This window comes from Lissotriton helveticus, chromosome 5_1 (genome assembly GCF_964261635.1).
Source record: "Lissotriton helveticus chromosome 5_1, aLisHel1.1, whole genome shotgun sequence".
NCBI lineage: Eukaryota > Metazoa > Chordata > Amphibia > Caudata > Salamandridae > Lissotriton > Lissotriton helveticus.
In genome coordinates this window covers 330,855,801-330,870,256 of record NC_136065.1, presented here as the reverse complement: position 1 = coordinate 330,870,256, position 14,456 = coordinate 330,855,801, and the positions used below count along the sequence as shown (strand labels likewise).

The window sequence follows — 14,456 nt, the reverse complement described above, 5'->3', positions numbered from 1 at the left end:
CCAGTGGCGGTACCTCCTGGTGCCCAGCAGCAGCAGGCCCCCCTGAAGATAGGATCCAAAGAGAGAACAACCTTACAAGGGGTCACAGCCCCTTTTTATATACATTTTCCTTTGTCTCAGGCTGCAGGGCAGGGGAGAACCAGTTACAACTGGTTCTTGATCACTTCGTTGTGCTCAGCCCCTCTCCCCATTCACAGGACAGGCTAGGGACATCAGACGCACCACAGGGGGCGGAGCCAGTATTGTGGAGGGAATGCCCAGCCCTATTCAGGTCCCAGGTGCACTCCTCCCTCCCATCAACATGCAGATCTCTCCATTCACCACCGGGCAGACCGGGGCCATTGGCCGACGGCAGCACTGGGGAGGTAGTGCTGCCGTCGGCCAATGGCCGACGGCAGCATGGAAGGGGTTAAGTACTGAGTAAACCAAAATATTTCCTTCCAACGTCAGGTCTCAAAACAGAGGTTCAAGCCCTTGTGGTATCAAAATTAGGCTATGGTAGTGCCACCCTTGTGAGCCTTCCCAAAATCAAACTTGCAACGCTGAAGGCTACCTTGAATGCGGCAGCAAGGCTCATCACTGGCTCAAAAAAAAGGGATTGTATATCACCCCAGACCACATATCAATGGAATTGGCTACCGTAGGAGGCTAGGATCCATCTCAAAATTGCCTGTATGACCCATGAAACTCTTCATCACAACACTCCCACCGACCTGGCCCAAAGACTGACTCTATCGACCAGAAACAGATCTTTTCAAAGCACAAGCTCCTTTCTACTTAAGGCACAAAAATTCAACAAAAATAAAATCTGGAATTGACCCAAAAATCTAGAACTCTCTTCATCTGGAGACCAGGTCCAACCCTTCCACTTCCGTCTTAAAAAAAAGAAGTAAAACGTCTATCAAATAGATTCCTCTCACATTGAAACTATACCTCCCTCTCCTCAAGCGTGATGCTATTTCCTGCTTGTCTGAGATCATCCTGACATCCATTGGAGTTACCCCATTCCATTACCTATAATCGACTATTTGCCTCTACTCTCCTATGACTCGCGTCTGTAATTTTTGCCCATATGACCAGTACCTTGTTGTTCTATATGGTTTATCGTTTATACGATAACTACCTTTCGTTGTTCTTGTAAAGCGCTCTGACACCAAACTGGGTCTTGTTTGTGCTATATAAAACGAATAAATAAATAAATTATACGGGAGAAAACGACCTTTCATAAACAATTATAGTGATTGTTGATCATCTCTTCTGCTGATATCTGAAAATTACTAATTCGTCAATATCTAATACCAATAATACACCGTTGTCCACACTCGCACTGATTGTCCTATTGATTTTAAGACAGCGAGTATTTACTTTAGCAGGCAATCAATGTCCGTGATTCATCCGGGCCACATGAGCGTGAAACAGAATTAAATATCTGTCATCCTGATACAAACGACGTCCCAAAGCAAGACGACTCTTCATCTCTTCACGGTTTAAAATTTTGCGTCCATCTCCTGCGGACAACAGAAGTCTCGTCCAACCCTGTGTAATCCTCTGACCCACAGTGTGATTCTACTCAAGTTTCCAGAAGTTTCATCTATAAATATTAACGGTTTTTCTTTTAACTTGAGAATTAGGTGAAATTTCTCCTCCACTTCAATTATGAATTTTACAAAGGTTCCCATATTTTTTTCCAATTATAAACAGGCATACATTTTTGGCTGTGTCACCATTATTACCGGTTAAAATGTGAGAAACCTTCCTTGCATTACAATGCTTGCAACCTGTATTTTTCTTAACTCAGTTTGGTCTTTTAAATGCAATTAAAAAATATCGTGAGATGAGTAGGCACTGTTCTTGAGTGTAGCGTTTGAGTGGCCGTTTTGTCGCAGATTGGCGCATTATTCTCTTCACAGTTTTTAAGACCACACGATTGGGACCCGCGGGCAGGAGGTCTGGGCACTCAGAGCTGACTCTGCACCGTCGTGCAGTTCCAGCCTGATTCTCCATGCATCGAATTGCATTGACATGCAGTGGCGTCATGAACCCCCGCTTTAGAATCTTACGGGGGGGATAGAAACTGCACCTGAGGTCGACCAATGGTCTCCTTGTGTGCCTTTCCACCCTTCTACCTGCAGTCTACAGGGAAGGGTTGCTAAATGAGCCAAGTGCAACGAAGGAGACAGAAATGATGAAAGCATCTAAAAAGGACAGATAGCAGCAGACAGAGCTATGGGGAAGAGAAAGGTAAGAAAAAACAATGTAAAGAAAGACAGGTGGTAGAAAGAAACCGAAAATGAAGAGAGAAGGAGGAAAGTCAAAGGTAAAAAGGTAGACCACATGGAACAAGGATTAGGTAAAAGGAAAAGTGGAAGGGGGGTAGAGTGAAAAGAGCAAACGAATTGCATAAAGCTGATAGTTGGGGGACAAAAGGATGGATAGATAGATAGATAGATAGATAGATAGATAGATAGATAGATAGATAGATAGATAGATAGATAGATAGATAGATCGTAGATGTCCTATTACTTACCGGTAATCTTCATTACTCCGGGTCCCGTAGTCCTTGACACCTTCATAACAAAGTGAGATAACCCATCTCACAGGCAGAAAAAAAGAACGAAGGAATGCTGGACCTACCCTCCCCCTCCCGCTGGGAGTACATAAGCGTACCGGTCCCAGCATTCCCTCTGAAATACCAAGCCATGGATGAAGGCCGGCAGATCGGGAGGGAGGGAGGGAATCCATGAAGGTGTCGAGGACTACGGGACCCGGAGTAATGAAGATTACCGGTAAGTAATAGGACATTACCCCCAGGTCCCTCCGTCCTCGACACCTTCATAACAAAGTGAGAAATACCAAAGCAAACCCCGGCATTCATCCAAAAACACGACAAACCACCAGGACACAAAGAGTCCAGGGATTCACCGACAAAAACAGAAGAAACCAGGAGCGAACACAGCCAAGCCCAGAACCAGCAGGAAGGCACACAGGACCCGGCAGTCCCAGAAGGAAACCCAGACAACCACCAGGAACGCCAAAGAAAGAAACGGCCAACAGAGCGCAGGCACAAGCACCCAGACCAAAAAAGGAAGGAGAAGCACAGGCCAGAAAACCGGCCCACCACCCCAAACCAAGGAACGCAGCCCAAAGAGACGAGAGGAGAAAAGCCAGCCGAGGAGACCCAGGAGCAACAGGAGCCCATGAGCCGAACAGGAGCGAGAACCTGAACCAAACCGACAAACAGGGAAGGGGAAAACCCCAAACCCCAGAAGACCAAAAAACCCCACAGGGAAGGAGGCCACCAACAAAACCCGGACGGCCACCAAACCCAGAGCAACCCGGGCAGAGGAGCCCAATCCAAAGGCCATCGCACAGAGACCCCCCCAGACACCAGCTGAAAAACGACCAAGCAAGGAAAGGCCAACAAGACCGGAAACCAACAAAAAAGAAGCCCAACAAGGGCTAGCACAGAGCCACCGGCCACAACCCCCAGATACCCCCAACCCCAAAAGGGAGGGAAAACAAGGCTAGAGGGCAGAAGAGAGCAAACTGGAAACCGCAGCAGCCCCAAAACCAGGCACAGAGGACAGCACAAAGGAGGCGCCCACATGGCACAGGACCGCCCCACCACCCCACACCAAGGCCAGGCAAACCGCCAGGGCAGGAGCAGCGGACAAAAAGAAAGCCCCAGGGTGCACAGCAACCAGGCCACAAGCACAAGGCCCGAACCCAGCAACACCGGAGAGGAGCCAAGCAAACAGCAAAAAGCAGGGCAAAAAACGCCAAAGGAACCAGGAAGCGAGGACCAGAGCCAAGCAACCTGACCACACAGGAGGACTGGCAGGGACAACAATCCCAGAAGCAGGCCAACCAAAACAAAGGGCAGGATGAACCGGGAACCACCAGCACAACACCGCAGGACCACACGGAAGGCCAAAGCGGAAGCAGGAGGAAGCAGAAAGGCAGAGGGCCAAGCACCAGGAAAACTCCCGGAGGGAGAGGTCCACAGAGGCAAGAGCACCACGGAACCGCACCCCAACCACAGAGGGAGGGGGGGAGGGGCACCCAAACAGACCCACACCAGGAAACGCCCGGCAAAACACCCCCAACAGCTGCCCGAGAAGGGGCAGCACAGTCAAAGAACCCAGGAGTCCCAGCCCGAGGCCAGCCGACCAACAGGAAGCCCACAGACCAGGACCCACAGGACTCCCAGTAGGACGCCGCCACAACAGCAGAGCACCCCGCCAGGACCCAAAAGAGAGCCCAGACAAGGAAACAGAGCCCGACAAGGAGCGGAAAGCCCCAGCAGACACCCAGGCACGGGAACCAGCCGAGACCAGAACAACCCGGGGAGCAAACACACCCGAGTGCAGATGGAACAAGAAGCCAACAGCACCCGGCAGCCCTAGGAGGCCAGACAGGGACCAACCCGGCCCGACCACACATGATCCCCGGTAAGCAACAGGACATCACCCCCAGGTCCGGCACAGAAAAGGGGAACACAACCACAGGCCACCATCCCGGAGAACCACAGAAGAGGAAAACCAGGCGGCACGCCAGGACAAGGAAGCATCAAGACAACCAGGCCCAGACAGCAGTGGCCCGAACCCCAGGAACCAAAAGGCGAACCACCCCCGGAAACAAACCCGGGGGGGAGGGCAGGATGGCAGGGAAAGAAGAACGGACGCCGAACCACACCTAGCCCGAAACTCCCAACAGACACCTCCAGGAGGTCCCCCAGCCAGGAACAACCAGGCAGGAACTAAGACAGAACCAGGAGGGGGGCCAGGAACACCAGAAGCAAGCCAAAGGCAGGCACAGGAAGAGCCAGGGCCGAAGCAGCCAGATCCCCGAAGCAACCCAAGCACACAGAAGGACCTGGGGACAACAACCGAAGCCCCAGGACGGAGCGAGGGAGAAAATCCGGGAAGGAGCCGGAGGAACCAGGCGCAGACCAACAAAAGCCAGGAACCAGGAGCCCCCAGACCGAGGGTACCACAAGGCACAGCGAAGTCGAAGAGCCAGCTACCAGGAGACCGGTGCCAGAGACCACACGGCCAACCCGACCGAGGTCCAACTAACCAAGCATAAGCCAGGAAGCAGAGGCTAAGAACCAGCACACCCAAGCGGAGCAGAGGCCACAACAGCCAGCCCACAGCGAAGGGAAGGGCACAGAAAGTAGAACTGCACGCAGCATACCCAAAGCCCGGACACTCGCAGCCGCTCACCCCGAGAAGCAGGGATGCAGAGGAGCAGCCAAGACATCGGAGAAACCGCAGCAGGACGACAGGAACCATGGGGAGGCAACAGGACCCCCCCCCGCGGCCCAAGCAGCAAAAAAACCGACCCACCACAGCAGGGGAAAGGAAGCTGGGAACCCGGAGGAGCCAGAAGCAGGAGGGAACAGAGCAGCACTCCCAACAGGCCGCTGCCGAAGAAGCGAGAGGCAACAACAACACAAGAGCAGCAGAGGGCAAGGCATAAGCAAGCAGGTAGGGAGACACCAACAACACAGGGAACCCAAAAGCAAGCACAAGCACAGCCAGCCAAAAAAGGAACCAGCCACCACCTAGGCGACAGGAACCCATGCCAAAACCAGGTAGGAAAAAGCGACCCAAAAAGCAGAATACCCCCAGCACGCATGACCCCGCATAACAAAGAGAGAGCAGGGGTGAGCAGGAGGCAAGGCCGCAGGCCATGGAGACCAAGGGAGAGGAGCCCATGAACTAGCGCCGACGACCAGCACCGAACCCGGAACCACAGCGACCGACTGCAAAGGAATCCAGAACAGCAGCACCACACCCCACCACCAGCGAGTGGAGAGCAGACGAGAGCAGGCGCAGGCAGGGTGGCAGGGCCGCAGGCACATGAACAAGAAGCACCGGGAGGCAGACGGCCAGTGCAAAGACACTGGCAAGACGGCACCACACAAACAGACGCAACCACCCAAGGCGGGAGGCGGGGCAGAGAGCCCCAAAGAGCACCAGGATGGAGCCCACACAGGAAGCACAGACCCAACCAAAGGCACACTCGACCAGGGCAACCAACCCCCGGGAGCAGCGGGGGAGCGGAGGCAGCAGCAGGACAAGCAGGAATGGAACCCCCCAGCAAGAGGAAATGAAAACATTCCCAAACCACACTCGAGGCAAAGGTGGCTACTGGAGCCCCAGCATTCGTCGGCAAATGCCCTGGCCCAAGCGCCACACCATCACCCCAAACCGTGAAACAGAGCACCAGGAGGCAGCCGCGGGAGCCAACGCGCCAAGGAGGACAGCAGCGGGGTTGTAGCTCAGTGGCAGAGCGCATGCACCACATGCATGAGGCCCCGGGTTCAAATCCCGGCATCCCCAGGAGACCCCCGTGCGCAGCAAGGCACCAGAACAGGGCAAAAAACATCCAGGCCAACCCATACAAAGCACAAGACACACAGCCAGAGTAGCATCACAGGGGCAGGAATGACACCAAGCGACCTGCCCCAAAGAGCCAGCCCAGGCGCCACCAAAGACACTAGCGCCGGACAGGGAAGAGGACTGCAGCCACCGGAGGAGGAACCAGGTCCAACACCAACCTCCACAAATCCAGCCCCTGTAACGACACCCCAGACAGCAGGGGCGAGAGAGAGGAAGAAGGGAAGCAGCACCTCCACAGAACCGGGGAAGAAGCCCAGTAGGAGAAGGTGGGACAAACCTCGGCATCACCAGGCATCACCACCTTCCACCCCGGAGTATCCAAGAAGGGTAGCCTGCAGCACGCCATCAAGTCAGGCAGAGGGAGCAGGAGCACCGCCCGGCGCAGCCCCTGGACCCCCAGAACAGCCGCAACAGCGCATCCTCCAACAGGCCCGGCCATAGGAAGACGCGCGCAGCAACCCGGAAGGAATCCTGGAGGAGCGGCGCCCCAGCCGCAAAGGGCCAGGTGCCCATCAACGCGACTCCCAGCAAGCCCGGCGGGCCAGGAGAAGCGGACCAGGAAGACGAATCCACGGAACGAACAGGTAAGCAGCAAACACATCCAAATCTGTCGGAGACAGAAAAAAAGAACAGAGGGAATGCTGGGACCGGTACGCTTATGTACTCCCAGCGGGAGGGGGAGGGTAGGTCCAGCATTCCTTCGTTCTTTTTTTCTGTCTGTGAGATGGGTTATCTCACTTTGTTATGAAGGTGTCGAGGACGGAGGGACCTGGGGGTAATAGATTGATTGATTCAAGTTGGAAGGGTGGAATAAAGGGTGAAAGGATATGGATTGAAGGTTTAAAAGAAAGGTGAAAGGATGATTGATTGGAAGAGTGAAAGGTGGGTTTTTCATTGCGTGAATGAAAAGATCAGTGGATGTATAAATGCATGGATGGATGGATGGATGGATGCAAAGGTGAAACGATGGAAAGGTGAAAAAATGAATGGCTGGAACAGTGAAAGGATGAGTGATCAACTTGTGAACAAAATGATGATGGATGGATGGAGAGAAAGGTGAAAACATAGATGATCTAAACTCTGGATGGCTGGAAAGGTGAAAGAATGGAATGGAGGGAGGATAAAAGAATGGATCATTGGGCGCTGGTAGGGAACGGGGGTGGTGGGGCAGGTTTAAAAATATTTTCTAAAAATTGTCGTTCTCTTCGCTTCTCTTCCTGACTCCGTGTCCAGAAGAAGCAGGAACCACACAGGCTCCCCTAAGTGAAATGAAAGGATATTTATAGAGCGCATGGCTACCCGGAGGCCTCCCAGCGCTAGGCAGAACTACTCGATAAGTGGACAGAGCGGGAGGGGGGGTTATGTTATGTTATGTTATTGTCTTTTTGTATAGCGCGTGAATCACCCGGGGGCATCTCAGCGCTTGTACCTGGAGGAGGACCTCTAGAGAGATGGAAGTAGATTCGTTGGAGAAGGAAGGCTTTAGAACAAGAAAGTTTTCAGTAGTTTCCGAAAGGATTGGAGAGATGTTGATTTACACAACACCTCCGGTAACGAGTTCCAGTATTTGGGGGCGACATGTGAGAAAGCCCTGCCTCCTGTGCCGCTCAGGCGAATACGAGGAACCCTAAGGAGGGCCTGAGAGTTGGATCTGAGGTTACGTTCTAATGCATACTTGTGTAACTTCTCATGTAGGTAACGGGGTCCCTCCCCTTTGTGGGCCTTAAAGGAAAGACAACAGGTCTTAAAAAGGACTCTCTTTTTCACTGGGAGCCAGTGAAGTTCTCTAAGTAAGGGAAGGGATGGAAATCCTGGGCGGGCGGTTATAGACCATCCTAGTTTCAGTATTTTGTATAACCTGTAGTTTAGCTAACGCTGTGTCTCCAACTTCGGCCAATAGTGCATTCCCGTAATCAAGTTTTCTCATAACCAGAGCCTGGACGACAGTTCTCCGATGTTCTAATGGAAGGTAGGGAAGAGTCTGTCGTAAAAGCCGGAGGCTGTAGTAGCATGACCTGCAATGGATTTGATGTTGTCTTTCATAGAAAGTTTATGATCCAGTTGAATACCCAAGGATTTGACTGAAAAGGAGGGGATAGGGGCCTCGCCCAACTCAACTGGCCACCAGTCGGCTGACCAGTAGTGGGCAGCTTTACATAGGAGCATCAGCTCCGTGTTCCCAGGGTTGAGCTGGAGGCATCTTTCCCGCATCCACTCAGAGATAGCTAACATTCCTCTTGAGAACCGGGATTTCTCATCCACATGGTTTGAGCCTATCGGGAATAACAATTGGGTATCATCGGCGTATGATACAATCTCAAAGACGAAAGGTTGCACAATTTTCACTAAAGGGGCCATATAAACATTAAAAAGCGTTGGGCTCAGACATGAGCCTTGAGGAACGCCTTTCTCCAACAGAAATTTTTGAGATGTAAACGTACCTAGGGCGGTAGATTGGCATCTATCCGTAAGGAAGTTCTTTAGCCATTTCAGAGCCATGCCTCCGATACCACAATCCTGTAGTCTGTCGGCCAGCAATTGATGAGATATAGTATCAAAAGCCGCTGAGAGGTCTAATAGGATCAGAATCATAGAGCCACCGGCATCAAGCCTAAGACGTAAGGAATCAGTAACAGCCAAAATGGCTGTTTCTGTGCTGTAGCCAGGGCGGAAATCCAGACTGGGATGGATCCAAAAAGTTGTTCCATTCCAGGTGCTGGCTAAGTTGTTTATTTATAGATGATTCTATTGTTTTTCCCAGAAGTGGTAACAAGGATATCGGTCTGTAATTCCCTAACACCTGTGGGTCTGCTGATGTTTTCTTCAGTATGGGGCGGACATGTGCTTCCTTCCTGGTGGGGGGAATACAGCCCGTGTGGATGGAGGAATTAGAAATGTGTTGTATTAGAGGGGCACATGTGGGGGAGAGCAAGGCCATTATGCTTGGGGGGCAAGGATCTGTTGGGGAACCAGATTTCACAGCCCGAAGTAAGTTTTCAGTCTCCTCGATCGAAATGTCAGCAAACTGGTTTAAGAGACCCGTAGTAGATGTCAAACGGTTGTCTTCGGACCGAGTGGGGTCCAAGATGGTTGAATTCACCGTTGAGAAATTGGAATAGATAGCAGCTATTTTTCATTAAAAAAATTTGCTATAGAGTCTACCAATAGTTGAGATTGAGGAGGTGTCTGTCTACAAGCGGGGGGGGAGGAAAATCCTTGACTATATTAAAAAGAGTCTTGGCCGAGTTTTCCGCTTGTTCTATTTGGGTACGGAGATGAGAGCATCTAGCTCCTTTAATAGCTTTATGATAGTGTGATTGGGAGGATTTAAAAGCTTTTTTATCTAAATCATTATTTGTCCTCCTCCAGCGTCGTTCTAACGCTTTGTTCGAGACTTTTCATTTTTTAGGTCTCCTGAATACCAAGGGGCAGTGGGCCGCCGAGTGGCCACAGAGGTGTTTTTCTCTGGTATAATCACATCAAGGGTTTTTACCAAAATGGTGTTAAACGTATCTAGCAATTCCGTGGGATCCTGCTGGAAATTGTCTGGATCCACCCATAATTGGCTAAAGGTAATATCAAAGGACTCCAGTGTGAGTTTTTTCCGGGGCCTGATTTTTCTCTGGTTCGATGGGTTTTGGGGAGTCCGGAGAGACACTTTAGCCTGGATCTGGAGAGAAAATTACGGTTACGGGAAGAGGAGGGTTTCTTTTCAGCTGTTTCCTAAAGATGCCATGACTGGGTTGATTTCGGAGTTGAAGGGGGAGGGCATTCCACAGTCTGCCTGCGTTCAGGGAGAACAGTCTACCGCCACTCCTGGCTCGGTTGATTCTTGGGGTGGCAAGGAGGCGGAGTCCGTCCGAACGCAGTGTCCTCCAGGCCTTGTAGCGATGGATTATGGCAGAGAGTAGGGGCGGTCCTTTGCCCTGGAGAGATTTGTGGACGATACAGAGTGACTTAAAACTGATTCTATCTTTCACGGGAAGCCAATGAAGGAAGCGCAGGGCGGGTTTGGCAGAAGATATTTTGGGTGTACCAGTGAGCAATCTGGCTGCGTTGTTCTGGATGATCTGTAATCGGTTAATGACCGAGGTAGGGGCACCCAGATAACGTGCATTGTAATAGTCCAGCCTGGGGAGGATGATAGACTGGACCTAAGCCAAACACAATGCTGCAAAGCAGCATTACAATTGATCTAAGTGCCGTGGTTGGGCGCTCAGCCATGGACAGGGAGACTGTGCATGTTCTCCACCCAGGTTGTGTATTATGATCTGGTGGAGAACATGCAAAGTGCGCATGACTGTTTGGCCAGCCCAAGACGGCCGGCCAAACCGCCATGAACACTTAATTACATGAACCACTTCTCCACCCTGTGCCACCAGCCCCGCCCGCCATAACCCAGCCCTGCAGCAATGAAAAATAAAATGATAATAACGTTGATGTTATCATTTTAGTTTTCCCTTTTCCGCTGCTCTGAGATAAGGGAGCCACCCCGGGGATCGATATAAGGGTGAAGGGGACTAGTAGAGGAAGAGGCAGGTATACTTGCTTTACTCATTGTGCATACTTAGAAGTTTGGTTCAAAGTAGGTGGCATTTACATTTTCTGGCAACTCCCTTGTTGACATGTTTGGGCATTCAAGGGAACCTCAAACTAATTCTTAGATTTCAGCCTCTACTTAGAAGTAGGAATGAACATTTGTATTCTACTGCTCATGAGTGGCAGAGGAGCAAGGGTTTTGCAATGCTTTCTGGAACATTTCTGAACCCTGCCTACTTTACGGCTTTCTCTACTACAGCCAAGTGCCTGTTCTGGGTGCTGTAGGGGAACAGTAGTTATGCTGGGGCAGGCACAATTGTCTCTGAAGGATGTGGCTGCCCCATCCAGTCCTGGACTGCCCGTTTTTCCCCATTGGTTCAGGCTGGACATTTCCCCAGTTGGCTGGAACCATAGGAGGGCAGATGGTATTATGTGAGGGGGCAGCTGATGGCGCCTGGATCGCTTTCTCCTGTTGCCCGAAATAATTACATCAGGAAGGAGAGCGAGACGGGAGTGCGGAGAGGGAAGAAGCGGTGCTAATTTGAACATTTTGCCAGGGCTGCTTATTGGTCCAAGTGCATCCCGGACCACATTTCTTGGAATGCACCTTATGCACAGTATTCGTGGGTGTAAGATGTACATGCATACACAGTATTTTGGGCATTTCTGCATACACAGATTGTGTACTTCACAGGTTTAAGTGGGGCGGGTCGCTCTGGGTCACAGTCTGCCAGTAATTAAAGTAAACACTGAAATTGAAACGGGGCCCTATATTCACATCCCGAACCTTTAAGACAAACACACTGATCAGTTTCTTAACAATGACTGAAAAACTGTGAAGGTAATCAATGTCAGCGATGTAGTTCCTGTTTTACTTTTTCGATGTCATACTTAATTTTGTATTCACTAAGAGTGCTTGCTTTTATTTCGGTAGTTTTTAGGTCTCGGGCCACAGCTAGTCCTTTTCCTGGGGTTTTGAAAATGGACCTGGAAATTCCACGCAGCTCGTGCGTGTTATTTCCTAGGTCCATTTTCATTGGCTTTTGCGTGCGTGTACTTTTAAAACAGAACACGCAATAGGCCATGGGCGGTCGCGTAGCTCCGCCCATGGCCTATTGGTGTCTGTTACGCGCACCAGAGGCCATAGGTCTTCAATTATCGCGGCCGTCATGGCAGCGATAATTGAAGACATATGCTCGCAGTGGCGCGCGCGCGCGCACCACTCACAAGCTTTTTCTCCATTGTTCGTGTCTCTGAAGTTTGCTCAGCCTTTACACACCGCTAGGAGAGCAACGTCAGAAACCGCACAAGTCCCGTCCCCTAAAGCCACTACCTCCTCCCTGTTTCCAGAGTTTCTCTGTGACGTAGTTTCCGGCCGTCGCCTGGTAACGGCAATGGCTTCCCAAGCTGAGCTCCGGGCACTGTAAACAGAGGGACTGATACGGCTGCTGCACCCGTATCTCTCATCACAGTAGCAAAGCAGACGGGAGTGCCTTCGGACTACAGGTAACAAGATCTTGGGGAGTCGGGCACTAGCTGCTCCAGCACTTCCATAGCTCGCTGGAGCAATGCGCTAGAGATCTGTTTGTTGCTGTTACAAGGGTGCAGTGCTTCATTATTATCATATGAAGTGCTTAATTCTCTTATCGATTCCCTTACATTGGTTCTCGCAGGTCAAACTGATATGTCTCACAAACAGGTTTTTAATAAGCTTGTTATTGTGTCTCTCGGCTGCCGCCTGGCAACGTCCGCGCGTCCCGCTCCGGGTTCCATGCGAGCCCGGGGGCCTCTCCTGCCCGGCGCACTCAGTCAGGAGCTGCCGGCTCGAGGTCGCCTGCGATCATGTTATCCACACAGGTACCCTTCTGCGGCGGGTCTCGTAATAAATACATCAACCTCCCTCCCCTCAGACTGTGATGGGCTGCCTCAGGCCGTCCGGCCCCGTTATTCACAACCACATTTCTGTCTCCTTTCTCTTTGCAGATGAACGGAGACGTTCTGAAGCCGCAGTTTCTGGAGCAGCTGAGGTACCTGCGGGAGAGATGTGACACTCAGGCGGAGAGAGACCGGTGCGACCTGTTCACTTCCGAGACCTCCTAATTTTAGAGAGTGGAGGGGGGTGAGGGTGGGAGTCTCTAAGGGGGGCTAACTTTGAATACTGCAAACGGGCGTGGGGTGCACGTAGTGATTGTTTCATGGAAAGTGAACCTTAAACGTAAAATCTCAGCGACGGGTTCTTGTTTGCTGCTCCTCTCAACCGTATCTCCCAGTAGGACACAGCCCTCTTTTGCCCAGAGTGTGGGGGCTCAGGTCGTTTTATCGCCTCGTTTTCTTAGATAGGTTAGGTTTAGTTATGTAAAATGGGTGCAATGTGGAAGTGTACTTGGTCCGGTGTGCATTTCTCTATAATTAACAACTGGAAACATGCAATGAAATGAACATAAAACAATATAGTACAAAGTATTGTGGGTATGCATATATAGCACAAAGTAGTGGTTTGGTACCTGTATGAAAGCATTGCTTTTCGTGGACGCTCTTCCTTAACCTTTCGATAGTCCCACTTCCGATTTCACTGGCAATCCCACTTCCGGGTCCACATGCCTTCCTCCAGAAGTGCTCCGACTGCACTCTGTCAGCTGTGTAAAGGGAGCATTCATCCGTATCAGAGTGCTACAGAATAAACCCTGTCTGAGAACTTTGGAGCCTGGACCCAGCAAGCTCCGAGCCCGCCTCCTTTGCTCGTGTTGGCTTCATTGTTTAAAATGGTAAAAATGCTGGAAAGAACTATACCGGGTCTCTTTCACGTTTACCGCAAAGGCAGTGAAGGGTGCCACCCCCTTTGCTCGTGTTGATGGCAGGACCTTTCGGCTCCTTCACCTCGAATGTATTGTATTCAGTTCCACTCTGGCCCCCTTTTTTTTTTTTTTAAACCTCTTATATATCGCAACAACTCATGTCTGCTTATATTGGGATTGCCGAATTGGGGTCCATGTACTTTAGCTCCATATGTACGCCAGGACCTGTCCTCAGATGCCTTCAATAAAAACGCTGGCAGGGCGAGAAGGCAGATGTAATTGAGGGCGTGGCTTAAAAGCACCCAAGCTATAAACCTGTGCTTCACCTAGTGTGCGACCCACCTGGTATTTTGCTGCTTCTGTCATTGCATCCAGATAAATGATACAACAAGTGACATTAAATCTACAACAAGCCAGGACGATAGGCTTTGACAGTGGTTGTTTGCTGCATGAACAACAACTATGGCTTCCTTGTTTACAATGGTTTATAACTCGACCCCACTGTGTTCGCAAAGCGAGCAAAGTTTTTCATTCTTGTAATTAGGGAGGAGCCTCTTTAAACATGTGCACATCATTGTCATTTTCCTAAATAGAAAATAAGACCCTGCAGCTCTGCCAAAGTGCCAAGTAGCACATACGCATTAGTCTAACGCATTTCAGTGTGAGTGTGCAGGGTAAGCAGAGTGTGAATATGCAGGGTGATCAGTATGTGGGT

At 50.8% G+C, this 14,456-nt stretch overlaps 1 protein-coding gene and 1 non-coding gene across 2 annotated transcripts in view; one reads left to right on the top strand and one right to left on the bottom strand.

Moving 5' to 3' along the window:
• The window catches only part of LOC144752466 (uncharacterized), a 284,221-nt gene that overhangs the window by 53,324 nt on the left and 216,441 nt on the right, over positions 1-14,456 (bottom strand). The window lies entirely within an intron of this gene.
• Positions 6,276-6,347, top strand: TRNAV-CAC (transfer RNA valine (anticodon CAC)). Its single transcript has one exon. It is a non-coding gene; the product is annotated as a tRNA-Val (tRNA).